This window comes from Haemaphysalis longicornis, unplaced genomic scaffold (genome assembly GCF_048455015.1).
Source record: "Haemaphysalis longicornis isolate Haplotype H1 unplaced genomic scaffold, Haemaphysalis longicornis Haplotype H1 scaffold_8, whole genome shotgun sequence".
Lineage (NCBI taxonomy): Eukaryota > Metazoa > Arthropoda > Arachnida > Ixodida > Ixodidae > Haemaphysalis > Haemaphysalis longicornis.
In genome coordinates, this window is record NW_027526445.1 from 180,864,079 (window position 1) to 180,883,188 (window position 19,110).

General features: G+C 47.8%; 1 pseudogene; it reads left to right on the plus strand.

The window, feature by feature from the left end:
• The first annotated feature begins 9,300 nt into the window (after positions 1-9,300).
• Positions 9,301-19,110, plus strand: part of LOC144148598 (uncharacterized) — a 76,077-nt pseudogene continuing 66,267 nt past the window's right edge.

Genomic DNA, 19,110 nt, shown 5'->3' on the forward strand with positions numbered 1-19,110 from the left:
TGAACCCATCTGTATGTGTGCCTATTTTCAAACTGCTGCTAGGCCAGGAGCAGGAATAAATGTTTATTTCACAGGCGCTGGTGCTGCTGGATGGACACCCGCTCGTTGGGGGTCATCCATAGTTCGGTATGCCCTGGCCCGTGGCTGGCAGTCCAGGCCCTCTTCACAAGTATGCGTTGGGTCGCAGGGTGTGAAATTTTAAGGCATGCCACGCACTGCTCGTAAGAGGGGGAAGAGTTGGGGGTAGGCCTGGGGTGTGTCCGCATTCCCATACTTGGTATTTAGGTTGCCAGAAAAGGCACAGAAATTACAGGTCGTCGGGTATAGGGGGGGTAGATGGCGTGAAGAAGGGTGCAATGAGGATAAGTGTTTATATTATTCTCAGGCTGGTGGCTTCTTCTCTGGATAACTGGGGATGTGGAGCCGGGAATATCCTTCTGCTTTGGCGATAGTGGGCAAGAATGTCTCCATATTTCACGAAAGTTTCTGTTTTGGGAGCAGCACGTGATGTATGTCCTTCGTGGATAATGGCCCGGTGTACGTGGGCGCGGGCAGCAGCATGGGCAGTCTCATTAACAGTGAGGAATGTGTGTCCCTGCACCCAGACGATATCTATTTCGGTTAGCTGACCCTTGGTTTCGAGGATGCGGAGCGCTGTCTGGAGATCCCCGTATTTAACTGCGGCACTCTGCTTGCGAATTCGTAAGCCATGTGATTGCGTCCTCACTAGTCGTTGCGGCTAGGGTAATAGCCACTTCTTCTGCGGTTTCCATCTGTGTTGTACGGACAGCGAGGCAGGTCATTTCTCGCCCTGTTGAATTGGTGGCGCATACCGCGTGGGCTGGCCGCTGAAAATAAGGAGACGCGTCAGTGTACCTTGTAGTCGGGTTTTGGCCATAAAGCAAGGAAACACTACTTGAATTTTTTCTCTAAACAAGCGTTCCATGAGCGTGCTTCTCATGAACAGTTGTTCTTTGAGATGTGAGGCGGCGTATCTGAAAATCAAAAAGAATGACGTTGGAGTCATTGGCCTTGTATTTCCCCCATTCAAAGCTTCGCTGCCAGCCGGAATGCAATTTGCGTTACGCGGTTTTCCGGGCAAGTATAATAGAAGTAATGCGTTATATTGAGGAGGTTGAGCACAACCTATTCTACTCCTTGTAGTGCCTGGTGCGAGCGTGATGCGATGAAGAAAGATCACTAACACGGGTATTAAATCGTTTATTGCGTTTAGAAGCGGGCCTTGGGCCGTTCTGACACAAACTAGCATCAAGTAAACCTCCCATTTGTGGCCATTCACGCGGAATGTCTCATTTCCACCCAAGTTCTTTTTCGATGTCGACCCACCAATTCTACAAAATGTGAGATCAGACGTAACTGTTGGATATTCATATCCTTTGCGCTGTGCAAAGTTTTTTCCGAACCAAATACGGTTTTTCTTGTGCTAAGTGATGAAGTAGTTTTCACAAGACAGCGTATATCCGATATACGACAAACAGTTCTTTATTTAGGTTTCGTCTTCCGCCTTAGCATTTGTGGATGTTCACGTTTGCTAAACTTCCGACTGCTGTTGGCTCCGCAGAATCTAATTTCTGCAATCACTGACGGCGCCACCAAAAAAGCATAGCACCATTCTTTAAGCCGGAGGGCTCGTGTTGAATCGTGCGACTGCGAGTCCACACCTTACACGTGATGCAGTTTGGCGCAGCGGTGCTTACACAAAAAACTTATACGCTGTCGTACACTCAAATATACATTTACCTACACACAAACACACACATACACACACAAACACAAATACAGCACCTTGAAGTAAGACATGAGACAGAGGCATACATATAATACTACGAAAATACCCATAAATGATGCGAATGTAAAGTTGTGCGAGAACCGAGTTACTCAAGATAGCTCATATGTCATAAGCAGAACATGTAACGAATATAAATGCGAAAAATACAGACACCGAAGAAGTTGAATTGAAAGGTAGAAAAGGTTGCATTGTTAGAACTTCGTTCTGAAGTGACAGCGCATGAAGAAATGATATAATGAGATCACTTACATTGCGAGCTACGTGTTTGGTCAAAAGAGATAGCGGGTGGCGGGTTCAATTCCCGGCCTTGGCGGCTGCTTTTTTGATAGAGGCGAAACGCAAAAACGGTCGTGCGTGCACGATTTTGGCGCGCGTAAAAGATAGCCAGGTAGTCAAAATTAATCCGGAGCCCTCCACTACGGCGCGCCTTATCGCCTGCGTTGCGTCAGCGCGTAAACCCTACAATCAAAACAAAATCAACGAACAGAGCTGGCGAATCATTAAATGTATCTGAATATTCAGAGTACTGATTGTATGTACACTGAAATCCAAACTTGGGGCACAAGCCACGCAGACGTTTGGAAATAAAGGATATATCGTGTCTTCTGGGTGAGTTTTGCGGCACATCGAGTGGAACATGTTGCAGTACCTCACCACAAGACACTCTGCCGTGAGGGACTTTGAATAGCGAAAGTATATCCGCCTTGGTACACTGCAAGTTAAGCATGGTAGCACAGGCAGCTGAGAAGATCCAGAATTATAATTGCGGTGAGTGCCAAAGCGATGGTTAAAGATAGATATAAACCTTTAGTGGACGCTGTCAAAATTTGTACAGTTTGTTGTGCATGTACATTTTCACAACCCAGAGGGGTACTCCAGCTGCGGACGACAAATAGTTTTGTACAGCCTGAGAAAATAACCTGGCTGCTTGATTTCCTCGATGGGCCATATACAACGCCAATGGATCGAAGTGGCCACCGAGTGATCCCCCTGATGTGCGCGGTAAGGGTCAACTTACTGTCGAAATAAATTCCAAGATCCCTAACTTCGATCGCACGTGGTACTGCTTTACCATGCGGTTATAAGAGAACAATATGCTCTCAGTTTTTTGTGTATGTCAATACATTAGTTTTAGAAGTATTTAGGAGAAGTTTGCTCCGCTAGCACCAATACGAATAGGACGCCATCGCTCGCTGAAGAGCGGAACGGATGGCACTGTTCGAAACAGCCCTAAGTATTTTCACATCAACAGCATATAAAAGAAAATGATAACCATGAAATACTGAAGAGACGTCTATTATAAAGAGGAAAAAAAGAAGTGGCCGTACTACACAGCCTCCAAGGACACCACTTGTAGCCGGGTGTAGGAACAAATGTCCCCGAAACTTAAGGTCCCGGTGCAAATGGTCCCAATTCCAAAGTAGGAGCAAATGGTCCTGGAACGCATCATACCGGAACTTATGGCCCCGGAGCGTATGGTCCCGAGCTGCTCTTTGGGAAAATTATTGCATAAAGCTCCACGTGTGCTCTTTGTTCGCATTTGCTACAGCTTGCTGCAGTGAGGTATTTCCTGCTCTCACAAACAGTTCAATAAACGATGTGTTAATTCTGGTCATCTTATTACACATATTTATAAAGGGTAAAATTATTGGTTTAATAAATCAAAGTTCAAGAATGCCTGTTTCCGCCGATGTCCCGGTTTTCCTACCCCTCCTCCCGGCGTTAGCATGGGACAGAAATGTACACGGTCCGCCCATTACGCGACAGCGGTGTTTCTTCATGTTCATTAGGAAAGGCAGAAGGAGTCACATCATGAAACCACTGCTGAGAAATTCAGTTTTGTCTTATTCGTTCATAACGGTTAAAAGAGAAGGATGTTTCTCTTCACGCGTTTTAAGATGGAGACGCCGACGCAGGCGCGGGACACGAGTCAAGAGTAGTTCACGTTGTAATGCTTCGAGCATTTAAATATATTTTTGATTCCATTTATTTAAAGAAGCTGGTCTTTCATTGGCTACTTAAACACGAACATTTTGGTCGGTGTCTGTATTTGTATTTCTGCATGCTTCTCTATTCAGCCGCCTTCCCAAAACTTGCAATAAGTTTTGCGTGAGACGTTTATATGGGCAAAACATGTCCAGGTTACATATTCTAATAGCATAAATCATACTCGTCAACACTTTTTCAGCAAAACGAAAACATTAGGCACACTTCAAGCGAAACATAATTACATAGGCTATCCGAGCACTGTTCGTATCAATAAAAATAGAAGTTGCCGTATTTTTTTAAAGCAAACGCATGAAATTGGTTTAAAACAATACTTGAACAACAAAATGAAGAGGGACTCGTTTTCAGGGCTGCAGGCCAAGTCAAACAGCAATAAAAGGTCCCAGCTGAAAGCGTGTCAACAGTGCGAACGCGGAAATTTTGAATTGAATTCAGAAATCCCCTATTGCGTTTATTTTGGGAGGTCCGAGACTGTAGGGTAATGGAGTCAAGAGGTGGGTGAAGAAAAATGAAAAAAAAGCAAATATGCGTTTCGATTCGAGTATCTTTCGACGACATTTGCAGGAAAGTTTGCCCATGCATTGCCACTTTCTGTCCAAGGTGCGACATTTTATTGCCCAGCTTGGCGACCAGCTACGTTGCATCGGAGTATTATGATCTATTAAAGTAACACTCACTTTTATCAACAACAGATTCAATGATTTCAACTCCCCGCATAACTATGTTCACCTATACCTACAGTAATCTTCTAGTGGCTTACACTCCAATCACAAAACTTTTGTGGTCCCGTCATCGCACTGAGACTGCTAAAGTAGCTAAGTATACTCCTTTTTGTGTGCACAACGAAAAGTAGGACACAATGTTTTTACTTCACTCAGAAATGGGTTCACTGTCATTAACATTTCAGGACCATATATATAACACATATCCCCAAGTCAGAGCCTACAAACACACCTATTATTTCATTTAGGCAGTCCCTATCGACAGGCCTATCGACAGGTGACGATGAAATATGTGACAGGAAATTATTCAATGTCACATATTTTATTTACAATGTAACAATGTTACCACTGTTGACAATGTTGAAATATTTCATATTTTTGCAATTTTACAAGTTTATTTACACACCTTATAAGCGCCACGAAGTTGCTGGGGTTCAAAGCCGAATGGTGTGCGCCACCTCTCTGAGGAACTGTTCCATGGTTTTTGTGCTTTGGGTGTATTGCGTGCAGAAAGGCTCAAGACGATGCTGCATTTGGACCGTTGACGACTTCGTTCTTTTTCAAGGGGAGACTCCGACCTATTCTTGAGCATTCTTTGCGGATACCGATGATGCTTCTAAGCGAAGTGCATCAATTGCTTTAAACACAGTCGGGTTGCTATGCACAACCAGGCTTCCAAATTATCTGTTCCACCCTACGCAATTGTTGGTGCGCTGGCTACCTTCCACCGTGGCTTGTTGTCCGTTGCACTCTTGAGGTGGGAATCTAGGAGGCAGGCGGTGACAATGAATGGTACCGTGGACCCTGGCTAACGGGCGGTACGAGCCAGTAAAGTACGTGGCGTTAAAATGGTGCATTGTTCGTTAGCCTGGGTTGAAGCCAGCCCACGTAGCATGAGCAGCCCATCCTCAACGTCCTCCTCTGGCGGGTAAACGAGTCCGTCGAGCATTCGAACAAAAGCGCGGAATGAAGGGTCTTCTCTGTATTGGACAACGAGGCCAAGTACCTGGATTTTCCGCCATGTGCTTTGAAAAAAATGAAAACAACAGGCCTTTGGGCGTATGTCATCCACAAAAATAGTTTTCACAGCATTCATCGCGCCTTTCTGAAAATCTGTCAGCACAGCATCAGGAGCTTGGGTGAGTCCCAGCGACTGGCATTCAGACGCGATTGCACTTAGCAGTTCCTTGTACGCCTCTTGCGTCTTTCGTGTCATGTCATTCAGATACCATAGCGCTTAGCAGTTCCTTGTACGCCTCTTGCGTCTTTCTTTCATACTTCTTTTATATGCTTACACTACACTTCCTTCACACGCTTACACTTCTTACACTTATACTTCTTTCATATGCGTACACGGATGGTGTATGGCATGCACGGATATGGCATACACGGATGGCATACACGGACGTGCGGGGAACACGGATAGCGTACAACTGTAGGAACCCTTTTGGCGCCTGGTCGGAGTTGCCGTACATGAACCATGTGCTGCTTTCACAGAGTAGCCGCAAGCAGGAAGCTGTTCCAAAAACCAAGAGCCTCAAGTCCATGTCGGGCCCATTGTCATAAAAACAATTTCTCGGCGCTAGGCCCTCCAGTCATGCTCTGCGAACAGCTGACAATGAGGTCGCGAAGGCTCCTGGGTGTCGCGGCATATGCTGCGCAGCGCTGCTTCTGTGTGACTCTCTTCAAACTGTCTTCGCTTTTTATGGGCATCTTTTATTATTCTTCGAGACCTTGCAAGCCTTGCGCAACAAGACTTGCAGGCTTCTCAATGGTTATTATGGCTACCTCCTTCACAGCCAATCGAGTCTTCATGGCATTCGTTTCAATGTCACTCGGCCCGTGATTGTGCTCAGAAGTTATTATGAAATCATTATCTCCTGCTGTGGTTGACACTGCTTTCTTGCAGCCTTGTGTGCGTTTGGTGCAACGCCCGCGGATTCCATTTGCCATTTCCTTGTGGCGCGTATAAAGGAACCCACCACAACATAACGTCTGACCCGCCTTACTAGACTTGATCCCCAGTGATGTTCCGTACTGCGAAGAAAAATACCCATTTCTAGGTTCAGAATTTCGCTCACTTGTAGCATTTTCACCCTCAAGTTTCCCAACAATTCTCTAAAAATTACCTTGCATTCTATTTCTGTAACCCATAGATCTTAAGTAGATTCCTGGCCGTTTTTGGGCGTTAGCCTGTGCAATCCAAGTCCACTTTGTCCCCCTATGTCTCCGCATGTAGATGCGGGCCACAGAATCAGACTTTCAACGTGAACTGCATTCCATACCACATGTACCGCTTAGCAGCATTTGACTATGCATTTCATGGTCTGTACCAAGCAGCATGCTTACTTTGCATGCTTAAGCCTCAAGCTAAAATTGCCCGTATGAAAAGAAACGAAACATTGTTGGGTAATTTAGTTAACTTTAGCTCAGTGCCAGGACTGCGACCACCATTTCTCATTTAAAGCATGCGGACTAAGGCGCAGTGGAAATACATTTTGTATATTAAAGAGGAATACATGCTAACAGGCTTCAACCCTTCAGGCGCCGCCACTTCACGCTTTAATAGATCTTTCTTATGGAGCATTCTTTCCTATATGATTCCACCTGTTTGATGAACTAGACCGGGAGTGGTCTGGGATGCCTGCGGCTTGCGCGATCACGCTTGCGCATAATTTAACATAAATCCCGCGAAGTGAAATGAATTCTTTTAAAACAAAAAGCATTACTGCATGATGCGAGGACCGGTTTTGTGACATTATTTTTCCTTTTCACGGTGAAATCCCTACAATTTCTTGCATTTATTAAAGATTCACATTTTTCCTTTTGGCTAAAAGTACAGCTCGAAATTTCCCAAAAAAGGGAGAAATTTTCCGCACGGAACATCACTGTCGAGCACCTCCAATTTTGGAACCAAAATACAAATATTCCATTAAATGTGTTCCGTCTAACGGTAGGTATACACTCAGACTGCATACCACCACGCTCATATTCATGCTATATAGCTGTGAATCGGGTTATTTCCCTGATTTCAGATAAAAAAGAGAATGTGCAGTCAAAGTGTAGTTTTTCTCGCTGCACACGCTTTTTATAAACGCTTGATGGTGTAGCATTCTTTGATGTTGCTGCTGCTGATGATGATTGCTCTTGGTTTCCCCTTTGTAGCGGGGTGTTGGCATGTCGTCGTACCAAAAAGGGCTAATATACCTATGCTTAATACTAGCGCTGCTTAGGGCAGGCACAAAAAGCTTATTAGGCACAAAATACTTTTTTTTAAATGCAGAGCAATTCAGTAACTCACGATGTCACCCGCGTTGACGTCCGTAGTCGTAGTCCGCACCCCTCCCCCTACACAGTATAAAAAAAATACTATCCGGCGCCTGGTTTCGATCCCTCGACCCTGCGGGCGGAACGCAATGTACAGTCGGCCGGAAAAGTAACCGGACCACCGCTCACGCAGCCGGAGCGGCTGCTGCGGCGCACCGCGGCGCTGTTATCTCGCTGTGCTCGCTTACGACGAGAGTGGCACGCTTGACGCCAAACTTCCCCTCGCCCTCGTGCGGGTGCTTGCCACGCTTGATAAACTTCTAGTGCAGCGTTCGCCTTTAATCCAGCTCATGGCGCAGTCGCGCTGCAGCGCACGGCCGCAGGGCCACAAACCGCGGCGCTAGGAAGGAACGAAAACCCGCTCTGCTTTTTGTACGCGGTTTATGTTCGCCTCATGCTGCCTATCAGTGCCTGTAGGATGCGTCCACCGCCGCTGGATTTTGGATAAGACGGCACAATGCACCGTACCGAAGGCTACCGTGACGTTCGTTTTTCCACGCCGGAGCGATGTTATAGTGTCGAAATTGCCTTTTCGGCATCATGTCCGGACGTGGGTTTAATACTACTTACAGGGAGACCTCTGAAGACCGATTTAATTAGCTAGTAGGATATTCTTTCGGTGACGAATTTTCTTTACAGGCGTACCGCCAGGATGAATGATTTCGAAGACGAATCGCAAAACATCAGATATTCCTGAAACTTTATTCATGAAATCTGACAGTACTGGCATTCAGCGGTCCTCAGTGGGGCGAAAAGTTGCCGGCTACAGCGACGACTTGGCCGACTCGCCTGGGCATGGAGTCGTACAGCGCCGCCACTATCTCGGGACGCCCGCGCAGCGCTTCCCACTCTTCCTTCACGGCGAGCCACAGCTGCTCCGCTGTGCCACCGCAAAGGCGTCGTGAGGCAAGCGTCTTCTTCAGCAGTCCCCATATGTTTTCGATGGGGTTGAGATCGGCCCCGTTAGGGGGCCATCGCAGCTGAGGCACGCCACAGCGCTCCAGGAGTGCGCTCACAATGCGTGCTTTGTGCACGGGGCTCCTATCATGCTGGAGCAGGTAGCAGCCATCCTGGAACGGCCCGTCCAGGACGTACGGGATCAGGTGCTCGGTGAGGACTTCACAGTACCTCGCCCCGGTGAAGGAGCCCTCGATCCGCATGAGTGGGCCCAGGCCGTCCCGACTGATGGCACCCCAGACACTGACCGAGCAGCGGCCGCTGCTGAGCACGCTGTGTGTGTAGGCGGGGTTATACCTGAGAGTATGGGAGAGCACGCATTAACATCTGTCGGGTCCAAAAGCGTGGAGCGTCCTCATTCCGTTGCGGAAATGAAATAAAGATGGAGGCTTAAATTACACAAAATTTAACATTTTACCCACACTGATATGGAATACGCGCGAATGAAACACTTAAATGGTAGTCAATGCTGTACCCATGTCAAGTCAGGTGGTAAGGGGAAAATGAGGTTGCATTCTCCAGACTACGACGCGTTGCAAACCATCCATATAGGTTATTGACAGGTTAATCTAACTTAACCCGCGATTCCTGTGAGCCGCAAGGGTGCCAGTTCATACCTGCTGTTCAACGAACGCCACACACGCTGCTGTTGGTCCCAGCGTGTGCAGAAGGTAGACTCGTCCGTGAAAATCACCTCCCGCCACTCCTCTGCCGACCACTGCTCGAAAGCTCGGGCGAAGTTCAGTCGCTCCTCCCGCTGCTTCGTTGACAGGTGCGGTTTCTGAGCGGCAATGCAGTTCACGAGACCCGCCTCTCACAATCTGCTCCTGATTGTGTCGCAGCAGCAACTGAGATCCAGAGCATCGCGGATCTCCCCGGAGTTGAGAAATTGGTCGACAACAGCGGCAGCAACAATCCATTCATCCTCTGCCAACGTGGTCACCCTCGGCCGCCCACTGCGCTGAGCATCACAAATTCTCCCATCTTCATCTCTATACGCTGTAAGAATGCGGCTCACCGATGTTCGGCTCCTACCGGTGCGGCGGCAGATTTCACGCTGAGGGACACCTTCGTGGTGAAGCCGGACGATCAGCCTTCTCTCCTCTATCGGCACTCGGGGTGGCATTCTGGCGAAGTAAAAAGCCCGATGCGACCGTTCGAGCTTTTAAAGGTTTTTTACACTGCAACTGGCCAATGGAAGGACATCACCATATCTGTGTAGCAGAGCGCACCCATATCTGTAAAGCAGAACCCACCGTAAAGCGCCTGGCCTACACCATTCTAATAAATAAAATGTAAAAATTGAACCAGGACTGCTCATTGGCCATTTGCAGTGTAAAAAACCTTTAAAAGCTCGAACGGTCGCATCGGGTTTTTTACTTCGCCAGAATGCCACCCCGAGTGCCGATAGAGGAGAGAAGGCTGATCGTCCGGCTTCACCACGAAGGTGTCCCTCAGCGTGAAATCTGCCGCCGCACCGGTAGGAGCCGAACATCGGTGAGCCGCATTCTTACAGCGTATAGAGATGAAGATGGGAGAATTTGTGATGCTCAGCGCAGTGGGCGGCCGAGGGTGACCACGTTGGCAGAGGATGAATGGATTGTTGCTGCCGCTGTTGTCGACCAATTTCTCAACTCCGGGGAGATCCGCGATGCTCTGGATCTCAGTTGCTGCTGCGACACAATCAGGAGCAGATTACGAGAGGCGGGTCTCGTGAACTGCATTGCCGCTCAGAAACCGCACCTGTCAACGAAGCAGCGGGAGGAGCGACTGAACTTCGCCCGAGCTTTCGAGCAGTGGTCGGCAGAGGAGTGGCGGGAGGTGATTTTCACGGACGAGTCTACCTTCTGCACACGCTGGGACCAACAGCAGCGTGTGTGGCGTTCGTTGAACAGCAGGTATAAACTGGCACCCTTGCGGCTCACAGGAATCGCGGGTTAAGTTAGATTAACCTGTCAATAACCTATATGGATGGTTTGCAACGCGTCGTAGTCTGGAGAATGCAACCTCATTTTCCCCTTACCACCTGACTTGACATGGGTACAGCATTGACTACCATTTAAGTGTTTCATTCGCGCGTATTCCATATCAGTGTGGGTAAAATGTTAAATTTTGTGTAATTTAAGCCTCCATCTTTATTTCATTTCCGCAACGGAATGAGGACGCTCCACGCTTTTGGACCCGACAGATGTTAATGCGTGCTCTCCCATACTCTCAGGTATAACCCCGCCTACACACACAGCGTGCTCAGCAGCGGCCGCTGCTCGGTCAGTGTCTGGGGTGCCATCAGTCGGGACGGCCTGGGCCCACTCATGCGGATCGAGGGCTCCTTCACCGGGGCGAGGTACTGTGAAGTCCTCACCGAGCACCTGATCCCGTACGTCCTGGACGGGCCGTTCCAGGATGGCTGCTACCTGCTCCAGCATGATAGGAGCCCCGTGCACAAAGCACGCATTGTGAGCGCACTCCTGGAGCGCTGTGGCGTGCCTCAGCTGCGATGGCCCCCTAACGGGGCCGATCTCAACCCCATCGAAAACATATGGGGACTGCTGAAGAAGACGCTTGCCTCACGACGCCTTTGCGGTGGCACAGCGGAGCAGCTGGGGCTCGCCGTGAAGGAAGAGTGGGAAGCGCTGCGCGGGCGTCCCGAGATAGTGGCGGCGCTGTACGACTCCATGCCCAGGCGAGTCGGCCAAGTCGTCGCTGTAGCCGGCAACTTTTCGCCCCACTGAGGACCGCTGAATGCCAGTACTGTCAGATTTCATGAATAAAGTTTCAGGAATATCTGATGTTTTGCGATTCGTCTTCGAAATCATTCATCCTGGCGGTACGCCTGTAAAGAAAATTCGTCACCGAAAGAATATCCTACTAGCTAATTAAATCGGTCTTCAGAGGTCTCCCTGTAAGTAGTATTAAACCCACGTCCGGACATGATGCCGAAAAGGCAATTTCGACACTATAACATCGCTCCGGCGTGGAAAAACGAACGTCACGGTAGCCTTCAGTACGGTGCATTGTGCCGTCTTATCCAAAATCCAGCGGCGGTGGACGCATCCTACAGGCACTGATAGGCAGCATGAGGCGAACATAAACCGCGTACAAAAAGCAGAGCGGGTTTTCGTTCCTTCCTAGCGCCGCGGTTTGTGGCCCTGCGGCCGTGCGCTGCAGCGCGACTGCGCCATGAGCTGGATTAAAGGCGAACGCTGCACTAGAAGTTTATCAAGCGTGGCAAGCACCCGCACGAGGGCGAGGGGAAGTTTGGCGTCAAGCGTGCCACTCTCGTCGTAAGCGAGCACAGCGAGATAACAGCGCCGCGGTGCGCCGCAGCAGCCGCTCCGGCTGCGTGAGCGGTGGTCCGGTTACTTTTCCTGCCGACTGTACATGGTGCTCTACCCACTGAGCCACAAAGCCGACACAGAATGGGAGGCTACGAACGCGCCTTATATCCTTGACTCACTCAAACTACGTCAAGAAGCTGCTGATACAACGCATTCACTACCACCAACTCCCCAAACACTAAACGTTAACGCAATACACCCACCCCCTATGCGACGCATTTACTCAAGTCCCCCTCGCGGGGAGATGGGCCCAATTTATCTGTTACAGGTGGTAACTGTCCTAGGCAATATTCCCCCTGTGTTTTTCGTCCACCAGCATTCTCATCTTGTTTTCGTTCCCTCGACAGCCTTGAAGTTAACTTCCTCTGAGCTACCCTTAAATCCTAGGGCTTCTGGAAGCCGAATATTTCCCTCATGTAGATTTGGATGGACACCTTCACATTCTAACACAATGTGCCGCATAGTTTCTGTTTCTTTTCCGCAGACAATGCATACCCCATCATTTAGTGAATACTTCCCCACAAAACTCTTAGTTCGCAGGCAACCTGCTCTAGCCTCAAACAGCAAAGCACTGCCCAGGGAATTATCGTAGAAATTTTCCTTTCTGATGTTCAATTTCTCAGCCCTGTACATCTCTAACGATGTTTCGGCTTCCATTTTTTCTCTCCATTTATTCGTTTCAATCTGTCTTCCCTCTTTTTTGGTTACCTTGGCTGTTTTTGATTCTCCACTGTTCTTATTTTATTTCATCGTTAGCCTTCTAGTCTTCCTTAACCACTGCGTGTCCACGCTTTTCAAGTATACAAGACTTTTCAAGCTTTGTACGCCCCCTCCGTTCTCTCCGCCCCCCAGCAGCAACCACGTAACGCCTTGCACTAGCACAAAAATGCAGTCCACGGATGTAAAACATTTAATCGTTATAATAGCGTAAACGGAGATATTTGGTCTAACAGATTTTAATACACCAAAAATTAAAATAAAAGAGAAATTACACAACCAAATTAACAAAATCAAATACATGTATCTTATAGATCTACAACGAATACAAGACTAAAATAACAAAGCCCGAAAGAGAACGACAGAAACACAAATAAAAACAATCGCGAAAACGGATAAACGATGTAACACCCTGCATTTGCCCAAGAATGTATAATTAAGAACTACATAAATCGAAAAATTTGAGGCTTTTCAGTGAACTACGGAAATAAAAAATATGCTACTTATACATCGGCCCCAGCAAAGGAAGGCAAACAAAAAAGTCTAGCTAAGAACTATGCAAACGCGAATAAATAGAGCGCTAGAAGACCGACCGTGCGTTGTGCCTTTCATCTCCACGAAAATACGCAATTGGCGATGTTCAGGCAGCTAAACTCTATAAAACCATGATCCAAAAAAAGCTGCAGAAAGTTTTAAAATAATAAAACAACCCAATGTATTTGGTCAGAGATAACAAAATCCCGCATTAAAAAATCACGGGGGAGACAAGCGGCTTCAGAGTGCAGCGCACACTGGAGAATTCTATGAATTTTTGTACATTTTTTTACACCCAGCTAAAAGAAGCGAAAGACGTTGGTAATTTTATTGTTTTATGGTTCTCCCTTGGTCCTTTTTACCAATGACGTATATTTGCGCTTTATGGCGTTTGAACACCTTCAGTTGCGAGTACCGCGCTGTGTCTGTAACCTTCCTCGTGCTATTCTTTCTTGCGCTGGTTGTTACCTGTCATAATGATCCAATACCGACTCGCCCAGCTTGCCATCTAGAACATCCTAACTTTGGAAATGTGCATTTGTGCAAACACAAAGCGTAGTACACGGTTTATGCTTTTTGCGGTGCTTGTATTTTTGTGAAACATGGTTAAGTAGCGCGGCAAGGACGGGACAAAAGTAGAGACCCCACAGGACTAGCGCTAGACATCACCTGAATTTTTACAACATTTATCGAAATGTATATACAGGAGCGCGCATGCGTGAACATGCTCAAAATACAAATATAAGCCATGACAGGGTCAAGTGGCGCATTCCGTTCGAATCAACTAGCCCACATTTACGCGTTGACACGTATTTTTGTTTCGGTCGTTTCAGAAAAGAACTGGAGGGGGACGCGAGGCTTTTTCTGTATGACTTAGAACTTACTAAATTAGAAAATTGACCTAAGCAGCTTTAGTCAGTTACCCAAATATCAACCAATCTCTATAGAACGCCTGTAAGAACGACGAAATTCGCACAACAAAAGAGACTTTAAATAATGAACATTCAGTTAAACTTCGAAAAAACCAACAGCAAGATCACGCCAGGATACTTGGAATTTGTGAGAATGATGGAGAAAGCAAAATGATCAAACTGATCAAAATGATCACAGCTGTAATGTAATAATGCCGTCTCAGAAATATAAGATTGAGATAAAAGTGGGATAAACCAGGAAAGCGTGCATTGTACGCCCCGCACACGCTCAGGACTGCTCTCTGTTACTTTATGCGGCAGCTGAAGTCAACGCCATTCTCCAGTCCATTCCGCAATGGCGGGCGGCCGAGGAGAGGCAGGCAGGAAAAATTGCGTACAGGTGTGTTTGCAAAGAGAAATAATGCGGTTGTTAAGAGAATGGTATTCGTAGACGGGTAATTTTTTCAGGTTGAATAGTGCCCCACCAATGTAAATGTATGTCACCGGCAAATAGAAACAAAATAAAACATTAAAACGATGTAATACCCCATCTTCTCTAGGTACTCACAGCCAAATGCGACTGTAAAAAGGCCACATTGAAGAAAAGCAGTGTGACAATGCTACGATTTCTGCAGGTCTTTTTTCTTGCTTTCACATGGCTGAATAGACGCTGCTCTTTTTTTATCCGGAAGCACTATTATACTGCCTCTGCCGGCGTTGCTTGAAACTCGTGAAGCCTGTTGAGTCTCTATAGTGAAGCCTTCAACCTTTTAGAGTCTAATTCTCTAGCGCCAAGGGTTATGCTCCTCAGGGAGAGAAGGCACCGCGGACATACGACCACCCAACTTTAAGCCTGTAGGTGGTATTTGTTGAAAAGTTAAGCTGTCAATTCCTTTGGTTGGCAACACTGGAAACGGCCACAGACATGCCGAAGCGCCACGGACTTGGCACGGCTTGGACCACTGCGCCCGCACGCCGAAGAAAAAAACACCGGCGTGGGTCGTCTTCTCCGTTTCAACATGATTCTCAACGGTGGCGTCAACAGAGATGTTATTATTCGCACTGACATTGCAGTCGACGCAATACTTTGCGTTCGGTGAGGTAGAGTTTGTAATGCTAAACACAGTCATGCGCTTAGCATGGACAACTACCGCCATCCCGCGGAGCCCGTTGTAACGAATAACGGCGCACTCTCACGGTTGCCTGAATGCGCGCCTCACCAGTATATACAGGATACAAATAAAAGGTTTGGGCGTGTTGGTTCATAGCCACACAGAAGACAAGCAGACATGATTGATTGATTGTATGGTTTTAACGCGCCGACGCAACGCAGGCGATGAGGCGCGCCGTAGTGGAGGGCTCCGGATTAATTTTGACCACCCGGGGATCTTTATCGTGCGCCGAAATCTCGTACACACGGGCGTTTTTGCTTTTCGCCTCCATCAGAAAAGCGGCCGCCGCGGCCGGGAATCGAACCCGCGACCTCGTGCTCAGCAGCGCAACGCCTTAGCCACTGAGCCACCGCGGCGGGTAAGACAAGCAGACAAATAAACGGAGGACTACGCATGGACAGGACAAGCGCTAACTTTTATCCATGGGTTTATTGCAGAACCAGCGTTTATAAACACATCTGACTGGCAAGAGGAGAAAAGGAAAGGAACACATAAAAGTGACAGAAAAAAGACTAAAAACAGTGACGTCGCGCCTAGCTATGACACGAAATCAAGCTCAAGTGTCGATAAAGCCACAAATGTAGTCCGTATTTATTTCTGCGCGTGTTTTCGGTGAGGTTAAACCTATAGTAACGCTCTGAGGTCTAACCTCATCAACGGTAACCTTAGCATGAAGTGGCTTGGTACGGAGCGAGGACTAACTATATTCGGGTGCAAGTTAAAAACGGTAATGGAAGCTGCCCAGGGCTGTGCCTCCGCACAGGAGCTGGCTGTTACTCCGCGCGGTGCAAATAGTGAGTTACTGCGAGTATTTTGAACGTGGAACAAGTTGTTTCAGTGATTTTTTTTACTAAATCTGCTTTAAAGCTACCGCAGCGACGACAAAACAACTACGAGAAGAAAAGCAGCCGTTGTCACGCATTAAGCGCCATCTACTTTGAAAATGAGCGCAGGCATTGACATCCGGGTCTGTCGCTTCAGCCGAGGGATACTGTACATGAGGTATAGCCGTTCTTAACTTGTACCCGAGTATAGTAGGGTAACTGACGTTAGGCACAAACATGGGACAGATGTAGTAGCTCCTTTCGAGCTCGCACTCTTGCAATTGCATTCAACTTTCGCTGCATCAATAGCCTAACTTTATGTAAGTTGGTATAACGACATTGCGTTCTATTTTCTGAAGTACTTATGAGTTTTCGGGAGCGTGTTGGAAATATGTGGCTTGGCTGATGGTGAAGGCTGGTATTGACAAGTTAATCGTTGGTATTGTGGTATGTTAAGCGAATACAAAAAACCGGGTCATAGCCTACCACGTAACCAAAAAAACTGTGGTTGATTCCTCTGTCACGGGAATCGGTAAAACACAACAGGCAACTGTGCAGCGTAATCTGCGGCTGAGCAAGATTTGCGGGTCGGCGGCTGTCTTGTGGGTGTGCGTGCTGAGCGACGTACTGCTGGTGGGTCACTTCGGCGAAGGTGTACTGGCGTCATTTCCGTGACGGATATGACGTCAGTGAAATTTGGTGTATCCCGGAATAACACACTGTCGTGTTAAAATATAAAACCCGAAAACAAATAACCTTAAGTATAATGTACTCTTTTGTACGAAAGGTTGCTTTCCCGCAAGAAGCCCTTGTATGCAGGGGTGCACTCTATACAGGCAGCTTGCTTCGTTCAACTGGCGTCATTTCCGTGACGGATATGACGTCACTGAAATCTTTGTGTATCAAGGAATAAAACACTTTCGTGTTAAAAGACGTCATTCAATGCAACATCAAGAAGTCTCACCCAATACGTCAATTTTTAACTGCACAACCGAATATCCCCATGTAAGTTTTTAACTTTTATTTTCTATATCTACTTCAATATGACCGGCCCTTGACTGCAAGCCGTGTGCCTTAAATTTTTGCTTTATGTAGCACAGCAAAGCCTTTGATTTTGGCCTATAAGGTTTCTTGGCGAACAAAGAATTGCTGAAGCATAATTTATGAGGAATGTGGCATGCTTTGCTGATCCGGTCATGCGCCATTTATCGTCCTAGAATCGTACCAGTGCCACTAAGATCTAGGGCTAAAAGTCAGCGAAAAGGAGACGTACCTTTTAAGACTGGGCGATCGTGGAAGAAACGTGTCAGGCTACGGTCAGGGTGTCGGATGACTCCAGCGTGCTTTGTAACTAAAACAGATGGGAGTGAACGTGGGGACACAAGTTCCGTGCGTCAGTCACTTTGAATGCCCTGATAACTACATATGAAATTCATGGCTTCGGCTAAACTGAAACTTGCAGAAGCATGCCTCTGATCTGCTTGCTCTTATATGTTCCGCCGTTAAGGGTGTTTTCAGGTTTGCAATGGCTGTCTTTTTTTCCTGTTAACTCCTTTCTTCCGCCCGCATGAAAACCTTTTCTTTCTTTCTTCCCCTTATCTACCTTGCTTTTGGCTTAGTAGGGCGGACGAGCAATCACTTAGGTACTGCTAGACGTTAGTCATGGGTGCGTGCGTATGCAAGTTATGTCCACCCCCTCGGTAGCTTTCTCGGTCACCGCAACAGTCTCCAGGTGTTTTGGCGACATCACCATCTGCATTAATCACCAGCGCCGCTATCCTCATCATGAATGGCTGCCCACAATCATCATCAGAGGTCCCTGGCCAGGTCAGCAGTTCCACGTGGCACAGAAATCAAACACGACTGGGCAGCTAGTCGATTGCTCGTCTTCGCTGCTCCCAATTCTGGCCTTGCCTACGCTGTCCAAAAAAATGTAGGAAGCCGCATCAGCCACACAAACCAAGTTTGCTCCCTACATGTGGTGACCCGTAGCAGGGCAGTGTTTCAGCGCCGTGATGCCTATAATGCGCGACGGTGGGGTAGAGGTCGACCGGGTTGGGAAATATTAAACGGTCAGGGAGCAAAGGTGCTCACCGGAGTCTTAGTTTAGGGTAGTAGAAGCGGTAGAAACGGCCGAGGCGGGCCGTGACTGGTGGGCTTCCGTGAGGTCGTCCACTGCAAGTGTCGTCGGTGAAGGTGCGGCTGCCTCGTTGGGGATGGCGTCTAGTTGGCCCACACTAGTGGCTGCGGTCGAAGCCGATGGCCCCGAGGGTACAATGGGCGGCTGTGGTGCATGCGCAGAGCGTGCGTGTACCTCTTCTGGTGCGCTCCGAAACCGGTTGTCGCTAAAGCCGTAGTGCACGAGCACTACGCTCCAGGGCGGTCCTACACAGGCTTCCGAGACAGGCAAAGCGCACCTGTCGCGAGACGGCAGTTGTCCAAGAAAAGCTGCTGGCAAGCAGCGTTCTCAGACCTGAGGATGCCGGATCGGGAGTAAATTGAGGCGCGGCGCTTGTGCATCATCCGCTGAGCCGCTGGTAGCCTTCGTATGAGACGGAAAAAACACGATCCGCCCTTCATGAGCGACAACTGCATTCCGTCCTCTTTAGGAGGAATGGCACAAGGTGACAGTTCATCAACCCCGTACTGAGAAATGCAATAAAATTGTATTCCTCTGTAACAGCTGAAAGAATAGGATAATGCTGCTCTTCCGTTTGAAGGTACAGAGAGCTGTGCAGGCGCTGGTCATAAAACATGAGTAGTTTGCCTTTTAAGGCTTCAAGTATTGAAA